Consider the following 25,548-nt stretch of genomic DNA (forward strand, 5'->3'; position numbering starts at 1 on the left):
GGAATGAAGTATGGCCCGGGGAGTGTAAAGAACTGGCCTTGGTAACTGATTGAATATAGGCCAGATAGCAAATTATATCGTCTCCTAATTAGTATGCCACTGGAGATTATGAGTGCAATAATAATAAGCAAGATTAAGTAGAAATACCAGCTCACATCAAAGTACTTTAAAACATAGTCAGCAAAGATTTATTCAGGGTCCACTATTTGTCAATGTGGAACACAACAAAAGGCAAACATTTAAGGAACAATGAATCCCTACTCTACATAAACTATAGGGGAAGAAGGACTTCTGCCAAATTCCTTTGATGACATCAACATAGTGCTGATACCTAAACCAGAAAGAACCAAAACAGACAAAGAAAATTATAGACCTATCTCCCTAATCAATATTGATGCAAAAATCTTAAATAAAATATTAGCAATGAGACTACAGTAAGTTATTACTAGGATAATACGCCATGATCAGGTAGGATTTGTACCAGGTAGGCAGGGATGTTTCAATATTAGGAAAATCCTCAATAGAATTGAACATATCAATGGTAAAACCAAAAAAATCATATGATTATCTCAATAGATGCTGAAAAAGTCTTTGATAAAATACATCCATTCCTATTAAAAACACTAGAGAATATAATAGTATCTATCTAAAACCAACAATAAATATTATATGTAACAGAAATAAACTCTGAGCCTTTCCAAAAAAAATCAGAAGTGAAACAAGGATGCCTATTATCATTATTTCTCTTCAGTATAGTATTAGAAAAGCAGTAAGAGAAGAAATAACAATAAGCTAGTAGCAATAAGAGAAGAAAAAAGAAATTGAAGAAATCAGAGTTGGCAATGAGGAAGCAAAGCTTTCACTCTTTGCAGCTGATATGATGGTATACTTTAGAGAACCTGAGAAAATCATCTAAAAAACTCCTTTAAACAATTTACAAATTCAGCAAAATATCAGGATATAAAATAAACCCACAAATTATCAACATTTCTATATATGAACAACAAAGCCCAAGAGCAAGAGATAGAAAGACATTCCATTCAAAGTAACTATAGACAACATTAAATACTTGGGAATCTACCTCTCAAGACAAATCCAGGAACTGTATGAACCCAATTATAAAGCCCTTCTCACTCAAAGTCAGCTCTAAATATGAAAAAAAAAATTCTTTGCTCCATTACAGAACTCATTGTTGTAGACTTAGCAGGGTTCTTTATCTATAAACAAAACAATGTTATGAAGACCCTCCATATTGATAACACAATATGCAATCTATACAAAATGGATTTCTATAATGTAAAACCAAGAACTTTTACTCAAAAGTTATTTATTATAAGTTAGAGAGCAATCCATGTGATTAATCAAAGCAGACATTTACAAATTAAAAATCAATATCCATATTATATATATATATAATATATATAAGCATTTATATACTTAACTGTATTTTATAGGTCCTACAGTCATGCATTATATTTTATTGGGGGTGCAGTGAATGGAATAACTGGGCATGAAATCAAGAAAGATTCATCTTCCTCACTTCAAATCAGGTCTCAGACACTAGCTGGGTGGTCCTAAACAAATCACTCAACTAACCTGTGTCTCTGTTTCCTCATCTATAAAATGGGACGTAATAGTGAAGTAGGGGAAATATTGGACAGAAAAATATGTTTTCTAATTATTCTATTTCCTCTTCACTGACTAGGTACCTTACATTAACCATTTCCTCTCCCCATCTCTTTGTTCAAGTTTTGAGATGAGGTCAGTGAACTTATAGTTAAAGTCCCTTGCCCTTCTCTGTCACAAAATAAGCCCCCAGTCACAAAACAAGCCCTCACCTACAAAACAATGGATCCTTGCTTTAGCCTGAAAGGATTAAGTCTTTGATCAACCACCCCCCCTCTACATGTCCCTAATTACCTCATCTCCGCTCTCTGAGTTAATGCTCACATCAAAGTATACCTAAATACTTCATCTTCTAGCCCCATTAAAAGCTTACTTACTCCTCCCATTGAGTTTATCAAACAGTAAATTATCATAGTTATTTACTACTGTGCCTTTTGAATCTAACCCATCACTAATCCACCACTATATTTTTTAGCCAGCACTGCTACTTTATAAAATAGATTTAGGTCTGATACAGTCAAGCTACCTCTCTGGGCATTTTTCCCCCATTAATTCCTTTTTAATATTCTTGATCTTTTGTTGCCATTTATACAACGTAGTTTCCTTCCTTAGCTCTTTTAATTTGATCTATTTTTGGTTTTGCTTTGTCTGAAATCACAATTGCTACCCTTGCTTTTTTTTTCCTTCAGCTGAAACATAATATATATTCCACTGCAGTCTCTGTTTGTATCTCTCTGCTTCAAATTTTTACAGCAGCATTTCTGATCAAGGCTTCATTTCTAAAACATATAGAGAACTAAGTCAAATTTATAAGAATATGTCATTCCCCAATTTGTAAATGATCAAAGGATATGAACAGTTTTCAGATAAAGAAATTAAGTTTACCTAGAGTTATACGAAAAAAAAATGCTCTAAGTCGCTTCACTATTAAAGAAATGCACATTAAAACAAGTCTGAGCCACCATCTCACATCTTTCAGATTGGCCAATATGAAAGAAAAAGGATATGATAAATGTTGGAGGGGATGTGGGAAAACTGGGTCACTGTTGGTGGAACTGTGAACTGATTCAACCATTCTGGAGAGAAATTTTAAATTATTACCAAAGGATAATAAATCTGTGCATGCTCTTTGATTCAGCAATACCATTAGTAGATCTAAATCCCCACAAAAGAGAAAAGAAGACACACACACACATACACACACACCCCAGCTCTTTTGTGGTAGCTAAGAATTACAAATCTAAGTAATGTCCATTATTTGAGGAATAGCTAAAAAAACTGTGGTATATTATTGGACTATAAGAAGTGACATGGGGACAGCTAGGTGTTGGCGGGGATAGAGCCTTGGAGTCAGGAGAACCTGAGTTGAAATGTAGTGTCAGATAATTAATACCTAGTTGTGTGGTCTTGGGCAAGTCACTTAACCCCATTGCCTTGCAAAAACCAAAAAAATGAAAAAGCAAAAAAGAAATGACATGCAGGATGATTTCAGAAAAGTCTGGAAAGTCTTACATGAATTGATGAATAGTGAAGGGAACAGGACCAGGATAATGTTGTACACAGTAATAGATGCTAATTGATGAAGCATTGTGAATGACTTAGCTAGTCCCAGCAATACAGTGATCCAAGACAATCCCATATCATATGCCAATAGAGATAGAATTAATATTGTTTGAATATAGACTGAAGCATGCTCCTTTTCACTTTCATTTTTTTCCTTTTATTTGAGTCTTCTACAAAATAACTAATATGGAAATGTTATACATAATTGTTCATGTATAACCTATATATGTTTGCTTACCATCTCAGGGAGGGGAGGAAAGAAAGTGGGAGGGAAAGAATTGGAACTCAAAAATTTAAATAAATAAAAAATAAAATAAACAAATAAATAAATAAATGCATAATTTTTTTTAAAAGATAGAGAACATTTAAGAAGAGTTTACAAATTAAACAACATATCACAATTGTTAAACAAATGGAATTCTAAATCATAAACAGTCCAAAAATTCCTTCTTCAGTGCTGTTTGAGCAGTCAGAAAAACAAATCTCAGCTGGTTCAAGTTCTCCAGGTTCATTGAAAGTTCTTTAATGAAAAAGTTCAAAAGTCCAATTTGTAGCCTCTGTACTTGCCCACATCAAAGTCACACTCCAAGTAAGTGTCTGAGGCTGGATTCGAACTCCTGTCCTAACTCCAACACCATAAAGATAAAATCCTCCATTTGCCACTTTATAATCTGAGAAGGACGATGGGGTTAGGCCCAAAATTTAGCTCAGTTCCTATATAGCACAGTCCCATGTTCCAAGTGTAAATTTCAATTTAGGCTTGAGTAGAGCACCCATCGGCTTGAAGCCAGAGTATCTTGGTTTTTCAGGGTTTCCCTACTGAGTTGGCACATCCAATCTGGAATCCTGGCTCCCAATGGACACCACGTTCTGGTTGCAGTGGGGATCCTCCCTCCTTCCCCTAGAACTGAGGACAAAAGAAACAAGACCCAGAATCCCAACCTCTATGGGACCTAAAAAAAGAAGGAAAGGTAGCTCTTCTCCTTTGTAAAAAATGTCAACTTTGCTTTTAAAAGCAAATACAATTTAAACATAAAAATGTCAACTTTGTGGGGGGGGGGAGTGAGATTGGAGGAAAATTGAAAAAATTGAAAAATTAATAAATTAAATTTTTTAAATGTCAATTTTGTATGTGAAAATGTCAACTTTGTCTTTAAGCAACAAAAAGTTGCCTATATTTGCCTTTCTGATGGTAAATATAAATGTCATCTGCTGCCACAAGATGGCACAGACATTCTTGGAAGGAGAGGATTTCCATGTTTTTTGAAAGTCTGTAACATAACCAATAAGGCATAGATATCCTGAGTCAGGAAAGGGAAGTCCCAGTAGCCCCTTTCCTCCCCTAATGAACATAACATGAAGCATACATCCTGAATTAAGAAGCCCTTCCCTGACAGAACTATGAGAGCTGAAACAACTTTATCAGTTCTTGAGTACCACCTACTGATTTATGACTTTGTTTCAATTCTATAAATATGTTAGTTCTCTAAAATTTCACTTTGAATCTGGTTTTTAATTGGGCTTCCCACTCATCCATGATTGATCTCAAGCCTAATGTTAGCTTAATTCTGTTTTGTCTTTATTAAGACCAAACTGGAGGTTGACACCATTCACTGGTTCAGAAATCAGACTTTTTTACTCTCTTTGGATGTCGATGGAAAGAAAGCATTGAGACTGCCCCAGTTTCACAGTTTTAAAGTTGAAACTATTTTGGTCATACTGTCAGATCCTCTATTCACTGCTCTGCCTAGCACTCATATATCAGACTGAGCCATTTTTCCCCTTTTCCTTACCATTTTAGGCCCTGTGACCTAGAGAAATGGGCATCAGTTTGTGTTTTGTTTTTGTTTTTGATTTGTCTATTCAATTTTAGGTGCAGGTGGTGGAATGTGCCCTGGGCCTTGATTTACCCTGTTGATCCTATAGACAGAATTCCAAGCTAGATGTCGCAGCTATCCTAGTCGGGAAGCTCTTGAGAAGCCAAGGTGCCTATAATTTGAACTGAAAGGGGACTTTGGTTATGTAAATTGGTGGGATTGTATTGATTAGGAACTGAGTCAAACTGTGAACCTAATCTCCCTCTTCTCCCCGGAGACAGAAGTGGTACAAAGGGGGATTTATTATGCCTTCTAGATGTTGAGGAGTGGTGGTGGTGGTGATATTAATACATTTTTTCTTGATATACCTTGGAAGCAAATATTTTTCTGTAAAAGCTATTTACCATTTGTTAGGCAGTAAAATGAAACTAGAGTTCAGGAGAATCCTAAAACTGGGGAAACAATTATCAAAGGATTGAGTCAATGACAGATAAACTAAATATACCCTAAAATTCTCCTAAAGGGTACTTACTAGAGAACCCTGGAGGAGGTGGGAAATATTTGACAACTGATTTCTAGGCAGTGAAACTCAGGGTAGGTACTGTAATGCTTACAACCCTACAAAGTAAATAGACTGGTATAATTATTCATATTTTGCAGATCAGAAAACTGAAGCTCAGATAGTTTAAATAACATGATCACTATTCCAGAGAATTTATACTGACTGAGGACCAGGGCAAACTCAGGTCTTCTGGATATAATTTTCTTTCCAATGCATCATCCTGGCTCTCTATGTTTATAACATTCTTAAAAGCTTAGATGAATATCATTATGAGATAAATCAGATACATATGAACATTGGACCAAATGTATGAATATCTTTATGAGAAGAGACATATATGTTTGAAAAGTTAAACAATAACCACATATATGAAGGATGCATATTTCCAGGCCATGATATGCAGTTCTATGGGAAACTTTCAGATTCTGTTATCCATCTATCTATCTATCATCTAAGTATCCATCTATCATCTATCTATCTAGCTTGATCTAGCCATCTAACTATCTGTCTGATTATGTGCATTCCTAAAATGTCCAATCTGTAAGAAAAGATAATTGAGGCAGAGCTCTAAGCCAATAGCACTTTATTAAAGGAACTGTGGCCCTCTCTAATGAAGAGGACTTCAGATGTTCCTCACAATCTGATATGCCCCCTTTCTCAGGGGCCTTGGTTTTAGAATGCTTGATACACAGATACCACAGATAAGTCAAAGTAAAATACAGGATTTCAGTGGTTGTCAGATGTAAAGCTTGATTTTCCAGAAGAACCAAAGAGGGCTGGTAGACAAGCAGTCAGAAAAATATTTCATGGTTAAGTGAGGCCAAGTAAAAGACAACCACTGCCCAAAATAAGGGACATTTCCCTCACATTAAACAACAGAGAAATAATGATCAGTGGAGGAACAACAAAAATAATTGGGAGACATCTCCAAGAAGCTGGGTTTGGTCACGCACTACTCTGGGTAAAAGGCAGAGCTTCTCTAGTTAGGTTCCTGTGATTAAGCAAATCTTAACTTACTCACAAGCAAGTGAATTTGTAACTTGTACTTTAAAGTTTTGGGGGGCCTAATATAAGGAAGAAGCTAGTTAATCTTACCTAATAGTCCCTGAATATAATCTATATAAAATAGGTATTGATGCTAGTTGATTAAACTGACTAAATGTATATTAATAGACATGTATAACAGAAATTGCTAAAATGAATTGGAATTGGAATAAAATAAGGGTTGAATTAATGGGGAAAATCAATTATTTGGTACACTTCTCCAGTTTTCTCTTAGGCATTACTGAAAGACAATGAGAGAAACCTAGATCAAAATGGGATGAAAAGGGACCATATTGCTTTTTTGAAAATCTATTACTTCTTTTAATAACACCAAACTTTTGTGTAAAATGAAGGCCCATCTTTTAAACACAATATTCTTACACTGATGGCTTGTAAGACTACAAGTACATCTCCAAACAATGAGATATCTGAGTCTTTTAAGCAGAGGCATCTCATGGGGGGTATCAGCAGGCTACATATTACCAATTAATAATCCTGCAGGAAAAGTAATAAAAAGTTTATCATCAAAGAGATATATGACCAGAAGAGGACTGGTCAGATAGCGAGAGCAAGAGAGAAACATTGAACAAGCTGTGTACTCCAGGAGAGTACACAAGGATGTCCATAAAGGACTGAAGATTATGGAGTTGCCTAATTTGGAAAACTTTCTAGGAGCACAGGGACAAGAATGAGTGAAAGTCATGAATAGATTGTCATCTTTCCAGTTGAAACTACTTTGATATGATCCCAGATTCAAGTAAATACCCCAGTATAAGTTAAGTGGGTAGTTAGGTGAAGCAGTGGCTAAGTCAGACCTGGAGTAAAAGAGAATCATGTTCCAAGTTCAAATCCAGATTCAGACACTTACTAGCTATGAGACCCTGGGCAAGTCACTTAAACCTATTTGCTTCACAGTCTTCATCTGTAAAACGGGCTGGAGAAGGAACTAACAAACTACTCCAGTACCTTTGCCAAGAAAACCTCAGGTCACAAAGAGTAGGCCTAAATACCAACATAAGTACCAGCAGAGTGGGTTTCAAGGGAGAGAGGTAAAAAAAAAAAAAGGAAAAGCAAAAAGAAAGGGAATGGTGTCCCTGGGTTTGAGAAAAGAGAAGAAACAGAAAGTTAGACTAGGGAAAGGAAGGAGAGACTGGCGAGTCTCGGAGCAAAAGAAAGAGAAAAAAAGGCAAATGCGTGTGGGTCTGAAGTTGTGGATGTGTCTTAAAAATTTTTAGCGAAAAATACTGTGCTTGCGTTGGCCGGGAATCGAACCCGGGTCAACTGCTTGGAAGGCAGCTATGCTCACCACTATACCACCAACGCGGCTGAGCTTAACGGCCTCAAATTCCTTAGATGAGTAATTCTAGAGAAAAAAGGGGAAAAACGGTCAAGCTGTGTTTCCCTTCTGCTACTTCCCGCCGTCCGTCCGCCGGAGCTGCCCTGAGAACACCCCGGCGGCCCCGAGGGCGGGGGCGGAGGGGGGCTGGGGGAGAGGAGTGGGAAGAGAAGAGGAAAATAATATGCTTCTTGCAGAGACCCCCCCCCAAAAGCTCCAGCAACAGCGTCAGAAACTGGTGCAAAAAGGGTCTCCGCGAACCCTCTTCCCAGCCCTGGTGCAGCCCCCGGCCAGGCCCGGCCCCAGGCTTTGTTCTCGGCTGCCCCCGAGGACCTGACTCCGGGGGCCGAGACTCTGAGGATGGCGTGGAAGAGTGAAAGCAGAGCGGTCCTCCTGGCCCCGGCCCCCCGCTGCCCGGGTCCCCCCGGTCCCCACTGGCCCCCCCCGCTGCCCGGGTCCTCCTGGCCCCGGCCCCCCGCTGCCCAGGTCCTCCCGGTCCCCACTGGCCCCCCCCCCCGCTGTCCGGGTCCCCCCGGTCCCCACTGGCCCCCCGCTGCCTGGGTCCTCCCGGTCCCCACTGGCCCCCCGCTGCCCAGGTCCTCCCGGTCCCCACTGGCCCCCCGCTGCCCGGGTCCTCCCGGTCCCCACTGGCCCCCCCGCTGCCCGGGTCCTCCCGGTCCCCACTGGCCCCCTGGTGCCCAGGTCCTCCTGGCCCCCCGGTGCCCGGGTCCTCCTGGCCCCCTCGGTCCCCCCTGGCCCCCTGTTGCCCGGGTTCCCCCGGTCCACGCTCCGGCCCCATCCCTGCCCTGGCCCCACCTGCTTCTTATTCGATTCAATCATTAAATTACTTGGTAAGCCACTTCTAAGAGCAGCCCTGGAGGTGGAGACACTCACTGGAAGTTCTCCCATAAGGAGAGGCGATGTTGGCCCCTGGCTCTCCCAGGGGGCCATGACATCAGGCAGGTGGTGCCTTGACAAGCAAGTGCTTTGGATTTCAGCAAGGGAGCTGTGCCAGGTCCCCTGCCTCACTTTCTCTTCCTCAGCATCTGGGTCCAGTGACCAGATATGGATCTGGACCCGATGGCCCTGGGTACCAAGCAGCCAGGATTAAGTGACCTGACCAAGGTCACACAACTAGTAAGTGGCAAGTAACGGCAGGGTGGAGGGGGATGGAGGGGAGGAGAACCTTCAAGAACCTTCAAAAAGGGTGTTATTGCTACAGCGAGGGCCTGGAAGAGGAAAACTCCTCTATCTCAATTCAAATCTGGCCTCAAACACAAGCTGTTGTGACCAGGGCAAATCCCTTAACCTTGTTGCTCTCAGTTTCCTCATGTGTAAAATGAATCCGTAAAGGAAATGACAAACCACTGCAATATCTGACAAGAAAATTCAAATCCTCTATAACATCCCAGTGATGGAAAGATTAAAAAAACTACCTCTCCCTCAGGAAGAATCAGGCACCAAGACTGAACAACAAAGGACTTAGGAGGGGCAGAGATGAGAAGTGAGAGCATTCCAGGAACAGGGGACAATTGGGCCAGAACATGGTGGCAGAAAGTGGAATGCTGGGTATACTAAATACCAACTGTTTGGACTTGAGTGCCCAAGAAGTGGTAAAATGAAATAAATCAGTCCAGAAAGACAGATTGGAACCAGATTGTACTGGTACTAAATACCAAACAGGAGTTTGTATTTTATTCTCAGAGGCACTAGGGAGCAACAGAAGCTTCAGGAGTAAGAGAGTACGGGGTGAGACCTCCACTTTAGAATAATTGATTAGGTAATTATATGGCACTTGGAATACAGAAGAGGAAAGACCAGTGATAGGGAATACAATTAAGGAGACAAGAATAGTGGTGCTTTCAACAAAAATAAAGAAGACAGGACAAGAGGAGTCAGGAGGCAAAGACATATGAAGATTCGTATGTTGGTTTGGGATTTATCTGCATAGATATGCTAATTGAATTCTGACAGCCAGAAAAGGTCATCAAAAGATAGCTCAAAAGGGACCATGACTGCTTATGGGAGTCAAGACAGCAAAAGAGATGAAGACTGAGAGAAACAAGGAAGGGAGAAAGAGTCAAGATGTCAGAGAAAGTGTCAAACCATTAACTGTCAAAAGCTACAAAATTAAGAGCACTTGGGTCATGAAATGAGATGATATTTGATTAGTGATTTGTTCCTCCCAAATGGTCTATAACATCCTGGGATGAAAAGATTAAAAATAATTTACATAGTCTCTGTACAAAGTTTGTGATTTGGGAATGAGGGAGATTAAAAAAACATGCTGTGAATTTTAGACACAAATTTGAGAAAAAATATTATTTAATGGCCAAAGGACCTGAAGGACAGTTTTCAGGTGAAAAAAATAAAGTTATATATAGTTATATGAAAAAAATGCACCAAATCATTATTGATCAGAGAAATGCAAATTAAAATAACAATGAGGTACCACATCACACCTGTAAGATTGGCAAAGATGACAAAAAAGGCAGATGATCAGTGTTGGCTAGGAAAATTGTGACCTTAAATGCACTTTGGTGGAGTTGTGAACTGATCCAACTAGTCTGGAGAGCAATCTGGAACTGCACAGAGAACAATAAAACTGATCTTACCCTTTTACCCAGTAATACCAATACTAGGCCTCTATCCAAAAGAAATCAGAAAAAATGGAAAAAAAGTCCCACATGTTCAAAAATATTTATAGCAGTTCTTTTTGTAATGGTAAAGAATTGGAAATTGAGGGGATGCCCATCAACTGGGGAATGACTGAACAAGTTATGGTATATTTATGTTATGGAGAACTATTGTTCTATTAAAAAACCATAAATGGTCAGACTCTAGAGAAGCATAAAAAGAAATACAGGAGAACATTATACATATTAACAACAACATTATGATCAACTATGATGGATGCAGCTCTTCTCAGAAGTTCAGAGAGCTAGGACAACCCCAGGAGAATTGTTATGGACAATGTCATCCACATCCAGAAGAAAAAGGAAAAACCACATAAGTTGAATGTACATTATGATCACGTTTTTGAAAACTTCTTTTGTTTTTTTCCTTCCTCTCATAAGTTCCTTCTTTTTCCTTAGTCCTAATTTCTCTTACACAAAATAACTAATATATAAATGTTAAATAGCAATGTACATGTACAACTTTTACCAGACTGTTTGCCACCAAAGGGAGGGAGAGGGAGATGAGTAGTAGAAAAATGTATAACTTTAAGTTTGCAGAACAATGAATGTTGAAAAACTACCAAAGTATGTAATTGGAAAAATAAAACATCAATTAGAAAAAAATTTTAAATATCATTTATTTAAACCTTCAGCTAATATCCAATCCATTTCTAGCTTGGAGAGAAGTATATTCAAAACTGGCATAATTGTCTCATTCCCTCACACCAATAAGATATTTAATAACATTTATAACTCTTGAATAAGGAAAACTATTTTACAGTACAATTTTGGGCTTAAGAATTTCGACTTCATAATTCTGTTCTCCTCAAGTATTCTTCTGGAGAAAACAAAGGGATCAATTGTCTTAGATTGTCTTTCACTGTATGCTGGATTTGGCACCAACAATTCAGGGGATGGACATTCTTAAATGGATCATAAGGGTCACTTCCCATATTAAAATGTAAACCCCCGGAAAGCGGGGACTACCTTACTTTTTGATTTGTTTCTCCAGTTTTTAGCACTGTTCTTTATACACAGTGATTGATTAATGAATGCTTCAGTCTTCACATAATCCAACCAAAAATTACTTTCTGTTTTACACAGTGGTTACTAACCTTTAAACATTTCCCTAGGGGAGTCCTTTTGGTTTAGACTAACTCACCTTAAAAAGGGAAATTTGAAAAGATTCTTTTTTTTTTAGATCAAAAGGAAATATTATTTCTTAATATTGCCAAAGAAAGCAAAAAGATAGATACTTCCAATATGTCTACATTCATAAAAGAAGGTCCCCGTACTCCTGGGCCTAGGACTGGGCAGGACCTCTCAGAGGTGCCCAGGCACTTCCTTCAAGCCTGGTGAGCTCCGGGGCCACCTCTCAGACACACAGTGAATCCCAGGAACCAAGGGCCCATCGTGCCCCTGACTAGAACCTCTGTTGTCCCAGCTATGGCCCCCCCCCCCAGGCCAGGGAACACCCGGGAACTTTCCCGAAGTTCTAGAGCCAGGTGGGCCCAGTGCCGCCCCACACCACTCACTCCAGCTCCGCCTCCTCCTTCCCCTGCTGGAGCCGCGGAGCCCCAGTGGGGTGGGTCTGGGCGCCTCCTTCCTGCCAGGGGTGCGGCGCGGGCCTGGGCATGGGCCCCTGTGGGGGTCTTCCAGCAGGGCAGGTGCGGGTCAGCGCCCACATGCTGGGCAGCCGCGCCCCCGGCTCGGGGCCTCCACGCACGCCGAGTGGCCCACGGGGTGCGGGAGGCCCCGGTGCACCTGTGCCACAGGGGGGCACGAGACCCGGCCCCGGGAGATCTCGCCACGGGGCTCAGCGAGCCGGAGCGGGGTGCCACGCGGGCACCCTCCTGCGACGCGGCCCAGAGACGGGCCCGAGGACGGTGCCAACATCGCCTACAGCCCGCCACATGCTCCTCTTCGACCTTGGGGTGAAGGCCCACGGGGACCCCCACCTGGGCGGGAGCGACGGCTGCCTGCTGAGCCTCAGCATGGAGGACCTGCGCCAGGGCCGGCGGCCCGAGGAGGCTGTGCGGCCTGGCAGTGCCAAGGACCTGTCCCCCAGCAGCCAGGCTTCCCTCCTCCCGGGCCCACTTCTGCACAGAGGAGCAGCCCCGACCGGGCAACCTGGAGCCTGTGGAGAAGGCCCTGCCATGCCAGCCCGGACAAGGCCCAGATCCACCACGTGGTGCTGGTGGGGGCCCCCACTGTACCCCCAAGGTGCAGAAGCAGCCACAGGACTTCTTCGATGGCAAAGAGCTCAACAGGAGCATCCACCCGAGGTGGTGGCCTACAGGGCAGAGTGCAGGCCACTGTGCTGATGGGAGACAAAGGAGTTCCACAAAGTTCAGGACCTTCTGTTCCTGGATGTGACCCCCCATCCCTGGGTTTTGAGAAGGCAGGGGGCATGATGACCAGTCTGATCAAGAGGCACACCCCCATCCCTGCCAGGAAGACCCAGGCCTTCACCACCTACTGGGACAACCAGCCAGGAGTCCTGATAAAGGTGTATAAGGGGGAGAGCTCCATGACCCGGGGCCACAACCTGCTGGGGTGCTTTGAGCTGTTGGGCATCCCCCTGCCCCCCATGGAGTCCCCCAGGTGGAGGTGGCCTTCCACATAGACTCCAATGACATCTTGAAGGTCTCAGCCAATCACCAATGACAAGGGCCGGCTCAGCAAGGAGGAGGTGGAGAGGATGGTTTGGGATGCTGAGAAGTACAAGGCTGAAGATGAGGCTCAGTGAAAGGGTTTCTGCTAAGAAAGCTCCAGCCTTATGTCTTCCAGGTGCAGAGCTCTCTGCAGGAGGATGGCCTTCAGGACAAGATCAAGGAGGCAGACAAGAGAAAAGTGCTGGGGAAGTGCCAGCAAGTTCTCTCCAGGCTGGAAAGGAACCACCTAGCTAACAAGGAGGAGTATCAACACCAGAAGAAGGAACTGGAGGGGGTGTGCTGCCCCATCATTGCCCAGCTCTACCAGGGCCCCTGGTTCCCAGGGAGGCAACACCTGTGGGGCTCAGGCCAGGCATACCAATCCCACCCCTGGACCCACCATGGAAGAGGTGGATTAGATCAATGACTTTTGCTACAAAAGGAGTTGTGAGCTCATGAACAACAGATGCAAATCTTATCCTTGTCTCTGAGTAAGGCCGGGAACTCTGCTGTTTCCCTCCTGCTGTCTTTGGGGGACTTTGTTCTCAGTGATTTTTTTGTTCCAACTCTTCCCCCCCCCTTTTTTTTGCAAGGCAATGGGGTTAAGTGGGGTTAAGTGGCTTGCCGTAGGCCACACAGCCAGGCAATTATTGTTTCTAAGGCCTCCAAGGGCCAGTGCTCTATCCCCTTCCCCACCTAGCTGCTCCCAACTCTTTCTTTCCTTCTTGTCAGGACAAGCAAAAGATTGTCTATTTAGAACTTTGTTCGACTGCTGTATACTATATAGTATACTTTCTTATTTATCTCTTTAAATAATTTGTTAGAAACTTTCATATTTATAAAATTTCAATAAACTCTGAAAAGTCATGATCAATTTGTCTCTGCATCAGTTTTACAGACCATTATTTAAAAATCAACATATTCTCTTAACTAGCGAGCCAATGCTTTAAAAAAAGATATTTTTCAAAGGGAAAGAAGACAAATCAATGAACACATAAAGTCAATGCACAATCTATTTAACACCTAGATTCCCCCAAACTTGGAAATGAGGGCAGGGCTCACCAGAGTCTTTAAGTCACAACTCATATCTTTATGAGTGAAAAACATCAGAAGTGTTTTCATTCCTTGGACCTTAGAGGAGGATGTTCTTATAACAAAACTGACCAAGGCACATCCCCTTCTTTTCAAATGGAAGATAGGAAATAAGTAATTACCTCTCTCCTTCATCTTGAATTGCTTGTTCCCAGATCTGGTCTACTTTATCTGTATACATCTATGTTCAGAACCAAACTACAAGTTCTCTGCAAGTTAGAGGAAGGCTCACCCTGCATTTTATAGAAAATATCTGTTGCTTGCCCTGTGTTACTTGGATGACTTCTTTTGGTCTGTTTCCTATTATTAGGAAAATATGATGGAAAAAGTAACAAAAGTACATTCTAAAATCCACTAACAATAATAAACTATAAAATATAAAATCCAACAAAAAAGATTTAGACTCGAAAGGCCCTTATTTATTACAAACTTTCAGCCTCTCATTTTACAGATGAAGAATACGAAGTCAAATATAGATGCAAAAATTTTAAATAAAATCCTGGCAAAATGGTTACAAGTTATCATTAGGATAATACACTATGACCAAGTAGGATTTATCCCAGGAATGCAGGGTTGGTTCAATATTAGGAAAACTGGGGGTGGCTAGGTGGTACAGTGGATGGAGCACTGGCCCTGGAGTCAGGAGTACCTGAGTTCAAATGTGGTCTCAAACATTTAACAATTACCTAGCTGTGTGGCCTTGGGCAAGCCACTTAACCCCACTGCCTTGCAAAAACGAAAAAAAAAATTAGGAAAGCTGTTAGTATATTTAATTATATCAATAACAAACCTATCAGAAATCATTATTATATCAATGGATGCTGAAAAAGCTTTCAACAAAATACAGCACCCATCCCTACTAAAAACACTAGAGAGAGTAGGAATCAATGGATTGTTCCTCAGAATAAGCAGCATGTTTTTGAAACCATCAACAAGCATTATATGCAATGGGGGGAGGCTAGAGGCATTCCCAATAAGATCAGGGGTGAAACAAGGATGCCCATTATCACCACTACTATTGAATATTGTATTAGAAATGTTAGCTTGGCAATAAGAGAAGAAAAATGGAAGGAATTAGAATTGGGAAGGAGGAGATAAAACTCTCACTCTTTGCAGATGACATGATGGTCTACCTAGAGAATCCCAAAAAATCACCTAAAAAACTACTAGAATTAGCAACTTTAGCAGAGTTGTGGGATATAAAACAAGCCCTCAGAAATCCTCAACATTTCTATATATGACTAGCAAGATGCAGCAGAAAGAGCTAGAAAGAGAAATCCCATTCAAAGTGACCTCAGACAATATAAAACACCCGGGAGACTATCAAAGAAAAGGGAAAAAATTCCTTTTCCTGCAAAAATATTTTTATTTTTTAGAAAAGGTTCATATGAATCTTTTAATAACCAAGAAATACAGAAGACAGTAAAGTTTAAATACAATGGCAGAGAGTAAAACAGGCGACCTGCAAAATATTTAGAGCAGCTCTTTTTGTGGTAACAGAAAGGGAGGGAAGTTTGGGGAGAGAAGTTTTCAGTAGAGAAATGACAGCACAGGGTGGTCTAGGCATGTGAGGGAGTACTAGTGCAGTAAGAGAAGAGGGAATAGATGGTTTGTTTCAAAAAGGTGTGAAGGAGTGTAAATAAAGTGAGTGAAATGCGCAGAGCCGGACAAATCAGTATTCTTATAAAAACGAACAATTTGGAGGACTTTTATACAGTGATTACCATGAAGTGACAACACTAAAAACGAGTCAAACGCTGTCCATTAGAGAGGTTTATATCCGCTCCATTAAGAGTTGTGATACAGTGAGACAATACTTTTGTATCCAGTCGTGGAAGGAATTGGTGTTCTGTGACTAGGGAGAGTTGTAGGAAGGAATTTGGCTTTTTTCTCTCCTTTTTCCTTTCCTTTCCTATGAATCTTTTTATACATCCATGCACTTCTCTTCCTCCACTCTCACTCTACCTACCTCCTGGCTACTTTCTTTCTCTCTACCATCTCCTCCTCTCTCCCCTCCCCCAGGGGAGTGGCAGGGTGGCATCTCTCCCCTCCCCCCAGGGGCAGGGGAAAACATTTCAGTTTAAAATGCCCTGCGGTCACGGCCTTCCTGGTTTCCCCTGGGGGGGCCAGGCCCCCCGAGCTGCCCCCCACCGCCCCCCGCCTCTCTGCGGCACTTTGGGCGGGGAGCGGCCCCCCCCCCGCCGTGTGTCCCACATCTCGTGGTGCGGGGGGTGGCGTCCCGTCAGCTTCCTCTTAGCCGGGGGGCCCTTGGGGTAAACCGTAGGTACTTAATAAGTGCTCGCGGCCAGGCCGGGCCGGAGCTGCGGAGGGCGCTTACCCACGGGCAGGCGGAGGCGGCGGGAGAAATAAAAAAGACAGTTGTCAGAAGTGGGATTCGAACCCACGCCTCCAGGGGAGACTGCGACCTGAACGCAGCGCCTTAGACCGCTCGGCCATCCTGACTACGGGGAGACGCCGCCCGCCTTCCGCTACAGGAGAGCGCCGCAGCCCGGGCCCGTCAGTCGGCGCAGCCCCAGCCGTAAACACCCGGCGTGGCGCTCCACAGCATCCCTGCCGACGCTCAGCTCCGCAGAGCGAGCTCCGCCGGCCACGCGCCGCGGGGATGTTTCTGTTATTTACGGTAGGGAGCTGCTCCGGCTAAAAAAGCGCCCGCTCCCGGGCCCAGCGACCCCTGCAGGCCGGGCGGCGCCACTGCCGCCTCGGGGCCCCCCGCGGGGCTTCTCCCTCCCGCACACCTGCGCTGCGGGGGGCGAGGGCCCGGGCCCGGTCCAGCGAGCCGCGCCCCCCTCCCCCGCTCTTTCCTCCTTTGCTCCCCGAGGCCTCCCCGGGTCCCGCCGGGAGCAGCCGGGTCGGACGCGTCCCCTCCCCCCCGCTCCGGGCCGCCCCCGGCCCCAGCCCCCCGGCCCGCTTTCCCCGCGCTCTCGGGCCTCCGCCCGGGCCCCGGTGGGCGCCGCGCGGCCTGGCGAGCACGTGGCGCCTTGGAGCTCCGCCCGGGGAGCTTGGTGGAGCAGAGGGCCGGGGGACCAGGGGGCGCCCCCCGGAGACCCCCGCCCGCCTCCTCGGCTCTTCCCTGCCGGCAGCCCCGTCCTACGTGCCGGTCAGCCCCGGGGGTGGGGGGCGCGGGAGAGGGCCGGCCCGGAGCCCCGCAGCCCCCCGCAAGCCCCGGAGCCCCGCAGCCCGGAGTCCCGCAGCCCCGCAGCCCCGGAGCCCCGGAGCCCGGAGTCCCCAGCCCCGCAAGCCCGGAGCCCCGATGCCCCGCAGCCCGGAGTCCCCAGCCCCGGAGCCCCGCAGCCCGGAGTCCCCAGCCCCGCAACCCCGGAGCCCCGCAGCCCGGAGTCCCGCAGCCCGCAGCCCCGGAGCCCCGGATGCCCCGCAGCCCGGAGTCCCCAGCCCCGCAAGCCCGGAGTCCCCAGAGCCCGGAGTCCCCAGCCCCGGAGCCCCGCAGCCCGGAGTCCCCAGCCCCGGTGCCCCCCAGCCCCGATGCCCCGCAGCCCCGCAGCCCCGCGCGCCCCCGGGAGAGTGCGCCACTGCCGGAGGCGGCCCCGGCCCCGGCCCCGGCCCCGCCCGGCCCGGCCCCGCCCCGAGCTGTGCTGAAAACCATCAAACAGCAACCAGAAGCGGAGAGCGTGCTTCCCCTGGAACGCTGCCGCGCCTGGTAGCCCCAGGGGCGCCGGCGTGCTCGGGCCCCCGGGGCCCTGCCGCCCCCCGGCCCGGCCTCCGCCGCCCGGGGCTCCGGGCCCTCGTGGGTCACACGGCGCAGGCCACGGGCCCCCCCGGGAAGGACTCCGCGGCCCCGAGAAGCGCCGGGCCCCGGGCGGTGCCGACACCGTTCTGCCGGGAGCTCCCCGCCCCGAGGCCCGGCCGGCCGCGGCTGCGCGCGGAGAGCGCTGCGGGGGGGGCCGGCGCTGCGGGGGCCGGCGCTGCGGGGGCCGGCGCTGCGGGGGCCGGCGCTGCGGGGGCCGGCGCTGCGGGGGCCGGCGCTGCGGGGGCCGGCGCTGCGGGGGCCGGCGCTGCGGGGGCCGGCGCTGCGGGGGCCGGCGCTGCGGGGGCCGGCGGGCAGGGCGGCCGGGCTCGTGCCAGGGCTCTGAGGAAGCCTGCTGTCCTGGTGGCTTTGCTTAGCCTTGTACTTTAGTGTTAATCAGTGCTCCCCCTTCATAGCTTGGTTATTATTTCTTGCCTCTCGCGAGTAAGTAGGATTATCTTTGCTCTCACTTTATTGTTAAAGAAATGGTCCTATTTATATCTCCGGTATTTCTTGTCTCTTGCGAGTAAATATGACTATCCCTGCTTGTACTTTATTGTTCAATGTTTCAGGTTTATATTTTGGTTATTTCTTGTCTCTTGTGAGCACATATGATTATCCTTGCTTTTACTTTATTGTTAAATAAGTGTTTCATATTTATATTTTGGTCATTTCTTGTCTCATGAGTAAATAGGATTATCTTTGCTCCTACTTTATTGTTAAAGAAATGTTCCTATTTATATCTCGGTTATTTCTTCTCTCTTGTGCGTAAATATGACTATCCCTGCTTTAACTTTATTGTTAAATGTTTTGTGTTTATATTTTGGTTATTTCTTGTCTCTAAGTAAATATGATTATCCTGGTTTTTACTTTATTATTAAATAAGTGTTTCATATTTATATTTTGATTATTTGTCTCTTGTGAGTAAATAGGATTATGCTTACTATTATTTTATTGTTAAATAAATATTTCACATTTATATGTTGATTGTACCAGCTCTTGTCTTCTAGTAAGTAAATGTTATGATTATCCTTGCTTTTACTTTATTGTTAAATAAATGGAGTCAGTAGTGGTATTTTAACTGTTTTTGTTTAAGTGAGAAGCACTTTTTTAGCAGGAGTTCAGGAGCGCTGGTTCACGCATGCATACCTCCCACCAAGATCACTCCTAGCATTTTGAGAATTGGACAGTGTTATGGGAACAGCCATGCCTGGTCTCCTTTTCTGTAAAACAAAACCAGACTTGCTAGTTTGAGTACAGGCATGCAATGCAACCTAAGATCTCTTTAACTTTTCTGGACACTATGTCACACCATCGACCACCAAAGATTCTTTTTGCCCCTTCCATTAAAACTTTTCCATATCATAAGTAAATACCAAAAAGAGTGACCATTTCTGGAAAAGTGCACACTTTATTCTATAGTTCCCTATCTCTCCCATAAGATAGGAGGCATATTTCACATACAGTATTCTGATGTCATGATACAATACTTCATTGATCAGAAATCTGAAGCCTTTTAAAAGCTTTTTCTTCATAAATAATGATTATCATGCAAATTATTCTCTTGGATCAACTCACTTTGTTCTTAATTCATAAAAATACTGAAAAATGTCTCTGAATTCTTCATGTTCTCAATTCCTTTTAGAGCCATTTATATCCCACAATTTGTTCAGCTATTTCTAATCAATGGACACCTGTTTTTCTTCCATTTCTTTACTACCATAGGAAGTGCATCTACAGGTATTTCTGTGTAAAAAATCCTTCCTTTTTTCTTTGACCTCCTTGGAGTATATGTCTAATGGAAGCATCATTGGGCCAAACGATTTATGTAATTTCAGAATTGCTTTTAGGAAACATTCCAAATTATCTTCCAGAAGGGTTGGATCAACAGTTCACAGATCAATGAGTCAACAGTTCATTACTGTACTTGTTTTCCCTTAGATTCTACAAAATCTTATCACATTTGTCTTCTGTCATTTTTGACAATTTCATGAATATTTGTACCTTGTTTTACCATTTCTCTTATTATTTAGGTGTAACATAATTTTAAATGTGGTGGGTTCCTTTTTTATTTTGAAAATTGTTCATAGCTTTTGACCACTTATTTACTGGGAAATTGCTCTTATTCTATGCTTGCATCAATTCTCTATATATCTTGGTTATCAGACAGATACATATCACATACTGAGAAAATCCCCCAATGGATGCATAACCTCATTAGCAAGTCAGAAGAGCAAGAAAAAAATACCTTTCAGAACCATGGATTGGGGGTGGGGAGGGAGTTAATAAGAAAAAACAAGCAGAAGGGAGGCTTGCAGAAAAGAAAACAGATAGTTTTGATTATATTAAATGGCAGGTTTTGTACAAACAAATCTAATACAGTAAAAGTTAAAAGTGAAATGGATAAATTAGAAAAAAATTTTGCAGTAAATTTCTCTGATAAAGTTCTCCTATTTAAGATATATAAGGAATTGTTTCAAATTTATAAACCTAAGAGTCATTTCCTAATTACCAAAGGACACAAACAGGCAGCTTTTAAAAGAGAAATTCAAACTATCAGCAACCATATGAAAACATGACCTAAATCATTAACAATTAGGTAAATGGAAATTAAAACAACCCTCAGGTTCCATTTTACCTCTTTCTGAATGGCAAACCTGGCAAAAGAGGAAAATGACATGTTGGAGGAATTTCAGGAAAATGGGACCATTAGTGCCTTTTTGGTGAAGTTATGAATTGGTTCAGACATCCTGGAAAGTAATTTAGCACCATACCTAAACCACTACTAGACCCCCTACCCCCAAAAAGAGCAAAGAAAGATGAGTCATGTTCACAAAAATTTTATAGTGGCTCTTTTCAGAGTCCCCCATTATAGAAAGAAGGGTGCTGAATATAACTAATATTGCAATGCCTTAAGAAATGACAAGGAGGAAACATGTCTATGATCTCATGCAGAATGAAAGGAATAGAACTAGGAGAAAAACTTATATGTCCATAATATTATAGAGAAAAATCCTTTACATTTAGATCATATAATCATTTAGAAGAAGGTGCTTGTCTAAACCTATTTTTCCCAAACTACTTTATCTTTTCTCAGAAGTTTTTGTTCAATGGTTGGTGTTCCAGAGTGTGAGGAATGCTTAGTTTCTATATCTGGTAGTTTCTGAATCTGGTTTACCTAAAGAGTTCCATTGATCAACTAATTCTATTTTTTCATCAAATTCAAGCAGCTATAATTAAACTGAGCAGAGTTTAAGATCTTGTGTTGCTAAATCCTTTTCATCCCCCCTTTTTGATCTTTTAAAATATTTAAATTTCATTTTTCGTTGAAATTTATTTGAAAAACATTATTTTAACCATCATTTTCCAAATGGGAACACAGGGCCAGAGAAGGTTAGGTGATTAATAACACAACCTAGCAGCAAGGGGCAAAGTTAGAATTAATTCTAAGTCAAGTCTTCCATCTCCAGTTCTTTCTCTGTATTGAGAAGCAAAAGCTGAGGGGAAAGATGGGGAAAAAAATAAATCACTCCTTGGCCCATATGGGGATCGAATCCACAACTTTGGCGTTATTAGCACCACGCTCTAACCAGCTGCCACAGGTGTCCCTCTTTAAAAAAAAATAAAAGTACTTTGAGTAGACATTGCAAGTTAACTAGAACCCTGCTGGGTTCTCTCTGTCTCTGTCTCTCTGCCTTTCTGTCTGTCTTTGACTGTCTCTGTCTTTATCTGTGTCTCTGTGTTTCTGTGTCTCTGTCTCTGTCTCTCTCTCTGACTCTGTCTCTCTCTGTGTCTCTGTATGTCTCTCTGCCTCTCCACCTGTCTGTCATTGACTCTGTCTGTCTGTCTGTCTGTCTGTCTGTCTCTGTCCTCTCTCTCTGATTTCTCTGTGTCTCTGTCTCAGGCTCTGTCTGTCTCTCTGTGCCTCTCCATCTGTCTGTCTGTGACGACTCCTCCTCCTCCTCCTCTTCTTCTTCTTCTTCTCTCTCTCTCTATTTCTCTCTGTGTCTCTATCTCTCTCCATCTGTCTTTGACTCTATCTCTCTGTCACTCTGTCTCTGTCTCTGCTTCTCCCTCTGTCTTTGACTCTGTTTCTCTCTCTCTCTCTCTCTCTCTCTCTCTCTCTCTCTCCATTAAAAATACATTAAATAAATGTTGCATAGCATCTAGGTGGCACAGTAGATAGAGCACTGGCTCCGGAGTCAGGAGGACCTGAGTTTAAATCCAGCCTTAGACACTTAATAATAGCCTAGTTGTGTGACCTTGAACAAGTCACTTAACCCCATGGCCTTAAATAGAATTCAAAAATTTTTTTTAAATAGGGGGCAGCTAGGTGGACAGAGCACTGGCCCTGGAGTCAGGATGGACTTGAGATCAAATCTGGGCTCAGACATTTAATAATTACCTAGCTGTGTCACCTTGGGCAAGTCACTTAACCCTATTGCCTTAAAATATATAAATGAGACAGATATGATTTTTATGGTTACAAGACCCTTATGGGCATTAGTCCCAGTAAAAATAGATGATTGGTATACTGGACCTGCTGAAAAAGTTTAAGTATAATAGAACATAAAAGGAAAGGATGTTCAAACTTATGTTAGAAAAAATGAATATCTTATATTGTGATTAGAATCATGTTATTTGCCTCTCTGTTAGCTTCTTCTGTATCTACGGTGCTATCTACTGTACAAACAGATGTTCAAGCACATTTTTTAGAAGAATTACAAGAAAATATTTCTGAAGCACTGCATAAACAGGAATAGATAAAGATCTGTCTGTTGTTAGTTCTCAAGTAAAAGATGCTGTATTAGCAGTTGGAGATGAGTTAACAATTAGACAACAAATGCTTTGTGGTTATGGATTTATTCACATATGTGTTACTCCTATGCAAAGGAATGATTTGGAATTCTCATGGCATAGAAGTCATTTAAACGGAGCTTGGAGTAATAGTTCCTTTGCTATTGCTATAACTATTAAATAAAATTGTGAATGACATTGTTACAGCATCACATAAAGGGTTGGAGCCTTCAGATATGGCTAACAAAACATGGAATTATTTTAATGTTAATCCATTGACCTCGAGGCATTGGCTAATGTCCATCATTCCTCTGGCTGTTGTAATTCTGGTTTTAATATGTTTCGGTCTTCCAATTATAAAATGTCTAATTAGACAAAGCAAAGAAATTAAGACTCAGTTTCATTGGCTCCACTTGCAACAGAAGAAAGGGGAAGAGGTAGAGAGCTAAGGGTGGAGTGTATGGAATGGAGTGCAGGCCAGGTTTTAAAAACCACTTGTTCTCAAGAAATCTGCTCACATATCACCCTGATATGGTTCTCTATAAGTGCAGAGACCAGAGCTGAGTTAGTCAAAACAAATCCCACAGATACAGGATGTGGGAAATCCTGTAGATACAGGACATGCTCAGATGTACGTGACCAGCCAGGAGCCTGCATTTTTGCTTCCATACCACTGTGGTTTCCACTTTTAAATATTCTGACTTGCATTCTCACCTGACCTGACTTTTTCCTCTTCAACTCTCAGGGAGCCAGTGGGGACCTGGGTATCCCTCACATTTGGCCCTGAACAGGGTCCTGGGGCTGTCCAGTCCTTTGGTGGAGAAGTCCCCCTGGCCAGTAGGGCAGGAGTCCTGCAGCAAACAGACCCGGTGCGCCCAAGGTAAGGAGAAGGCTCAGAGAGCCGAGCTTCAGCACCTTCAGCTAGCTGGACTTGACTTTAGCTTTCACAAGCAGCTAGTTCCGGAGCAATAATTTCATTTTCAAAGTGGCTTAACTGCTCCCAATTTTCAGACTTCTACAGGGAGTAAGATTAAGCTGTAAAGATGGGCCAAGAACATTCTAAAATGGCTGTAAGCGATCAGGAGTCCTACACAGGGGTCTTGAACAAGATGGTCAAAGAAAGGGGACTATACATCACACAGAACCAAATTCAGGAGTTCTTAAGTACAGTATTTCTCTGTTCTCCTTGGTTTCCCCGAGGGGGTACTTTAAATTTACATGACTGGAAAATAGTAGGTGAACAGATGATGGAACATCAGGCTCAGGTAGGGGCAGAGAATTTCCCTGGAGATGTTTTTTCACTATATAATATTATTAAGATCCTCTTAACTCCTCCCAAGGAATTTAGAGAAAAGAGATGCTTTGAGCAAAGCACTCAAATAGAAAATAAAGAGACAGAGACAGGAAAGGAAGAATCTTATGATTTCAAAGAGACAGAATAAAGTTGGTCCCTCCCAACTTGCCTGTCTTCCTCAGAGACACATAAGCCAGAGAATGTGGCTCCTAAAACACCAGCCAGGTCTTGGCCTACAGCAAATAATAGATCAGGCATTTAAAGACAAAGAAGATATTTCAGAATTTATAGGAAGTTCACTTTTTTATCCAAGATCTTACCAACCTTTATCTTTGGCCATATTAAAAGAATTAAAAAAAGCCACTGTTGAGTATGGACCAACATCTCCGTATGTATTATCGGTATTAGACCATATAGTCAGTGTAGCTTTACCACCATTTGACTGGATTCAATTGGCTAAATTTTGTCTCTCTCTAGAGGACTTTGTGCAGTGGCATGAAGAGTTTCAACATAACGGTGCTCAACAGGCATTCAAAAATTCTGTGACACAAGGAGTCCAAGGGGTGGGATATGATCAGTTGGCAGGGACAGGAAATTACAGGACAGTGACTGTGCAATTAGGATACTCTCCTGAAGTGTATCTGCAAATTGCTACCTGTGCCTATTTGGAGCCTGGAATCACTTACCTAGTTGGGATAGGGAGGGTGTCTTTTACAAAAATTTATCAAGGTGCTACAGAACCCTATGCAGATTTTGTTGCAAGACTTAAAATGGCCATAAGCAGATCAATAGGGAAAGGCTCAGGGGCAGAACTCCTTTTGCAAATCATGGCCTATGAAAACTGCAATGCTGATTGCAAAAAGGTATTGAGTAGTTTAGGAAGGGATACCCCAGTGGAAGAAATGGTTAAAAAATGTTTAGTAGTAGGAACGGTTAGCTTTTATGTTGATATGTTGATTGATTGAATGGCTGCAGTGGGGATAACAAAACATTCCCAAAATAAAAAGGATATAGCATGTTTTCAATGTGGGAAAAGAGGGCATTTAAAAAGAGATTGTAGAGCCCACCCCCAGAATAATCAGAGACAGGATTCAATCAGGCCCACAACTGCCCAAAATGTAAGAAAGGGTTTCACTGGGCTTCAGAGTGTCGAACAGGTTGGTATAGGAGAAGGGGCCAGGCCTCAGGCCCCATGCAAACAATAGAAGCAATGGCCTTGGGAGCCCTAGGGCCCCCCAAGTTCTAACCTCTCCAATGTCTATGTTTCCCACCAAGCCCCTGAGTCAGTGGAAGGAAGATAACACAGTGACATCAATACCATT

At 43.5% G+C, this 25,548-nt stretch overlaps 2 non-coding genes across 2 annotated transcripts; both read right to left on the bottom strand.

Annotated features, from left to right (window-relative positions):
- Positions 1–7,863: 7,863 nt before the first annotated feature.
- TRNAG-UCC (transfer RNA glycine (anticodon UCC)) lies at positions 7,864–7,935 on the bottom strand. The gene has a single exon. It is a non-coding gene; the product is annotated as a tRNA-Gly (tRNA).
- An 8,817-nt stretch (positions 7,936–16,752) lies between these two features.
- Positions 16,753–16,835, bottom strand: TRNAL-CAG (transfer RNA leucine (anticodon CAG)). The gene has a single exon. It is a non-coding gene; the product is annotated as a tRNA-Leu (tRNA).
- Positions 16,836–25,548: the final 8,713 nt, after the last annotated feature.

The sequence above is a fragment of the Macrotis lagotis genome, chromosome 2, assembly GCF_037893015.1.
Source record: "Macrotis lagotis isolate mMagLag1 chromosome 2, bilby.v1.9.chrom.fasta, whole genome shotgun sequence".
NCBI classification, from domain to species: domain Eukaryota; kingdom Metazoa; phylum Chordata; class Mammalia; order Peramelemorphia; family Peramelidae; genus Macrotis; species Macrotis lagotis.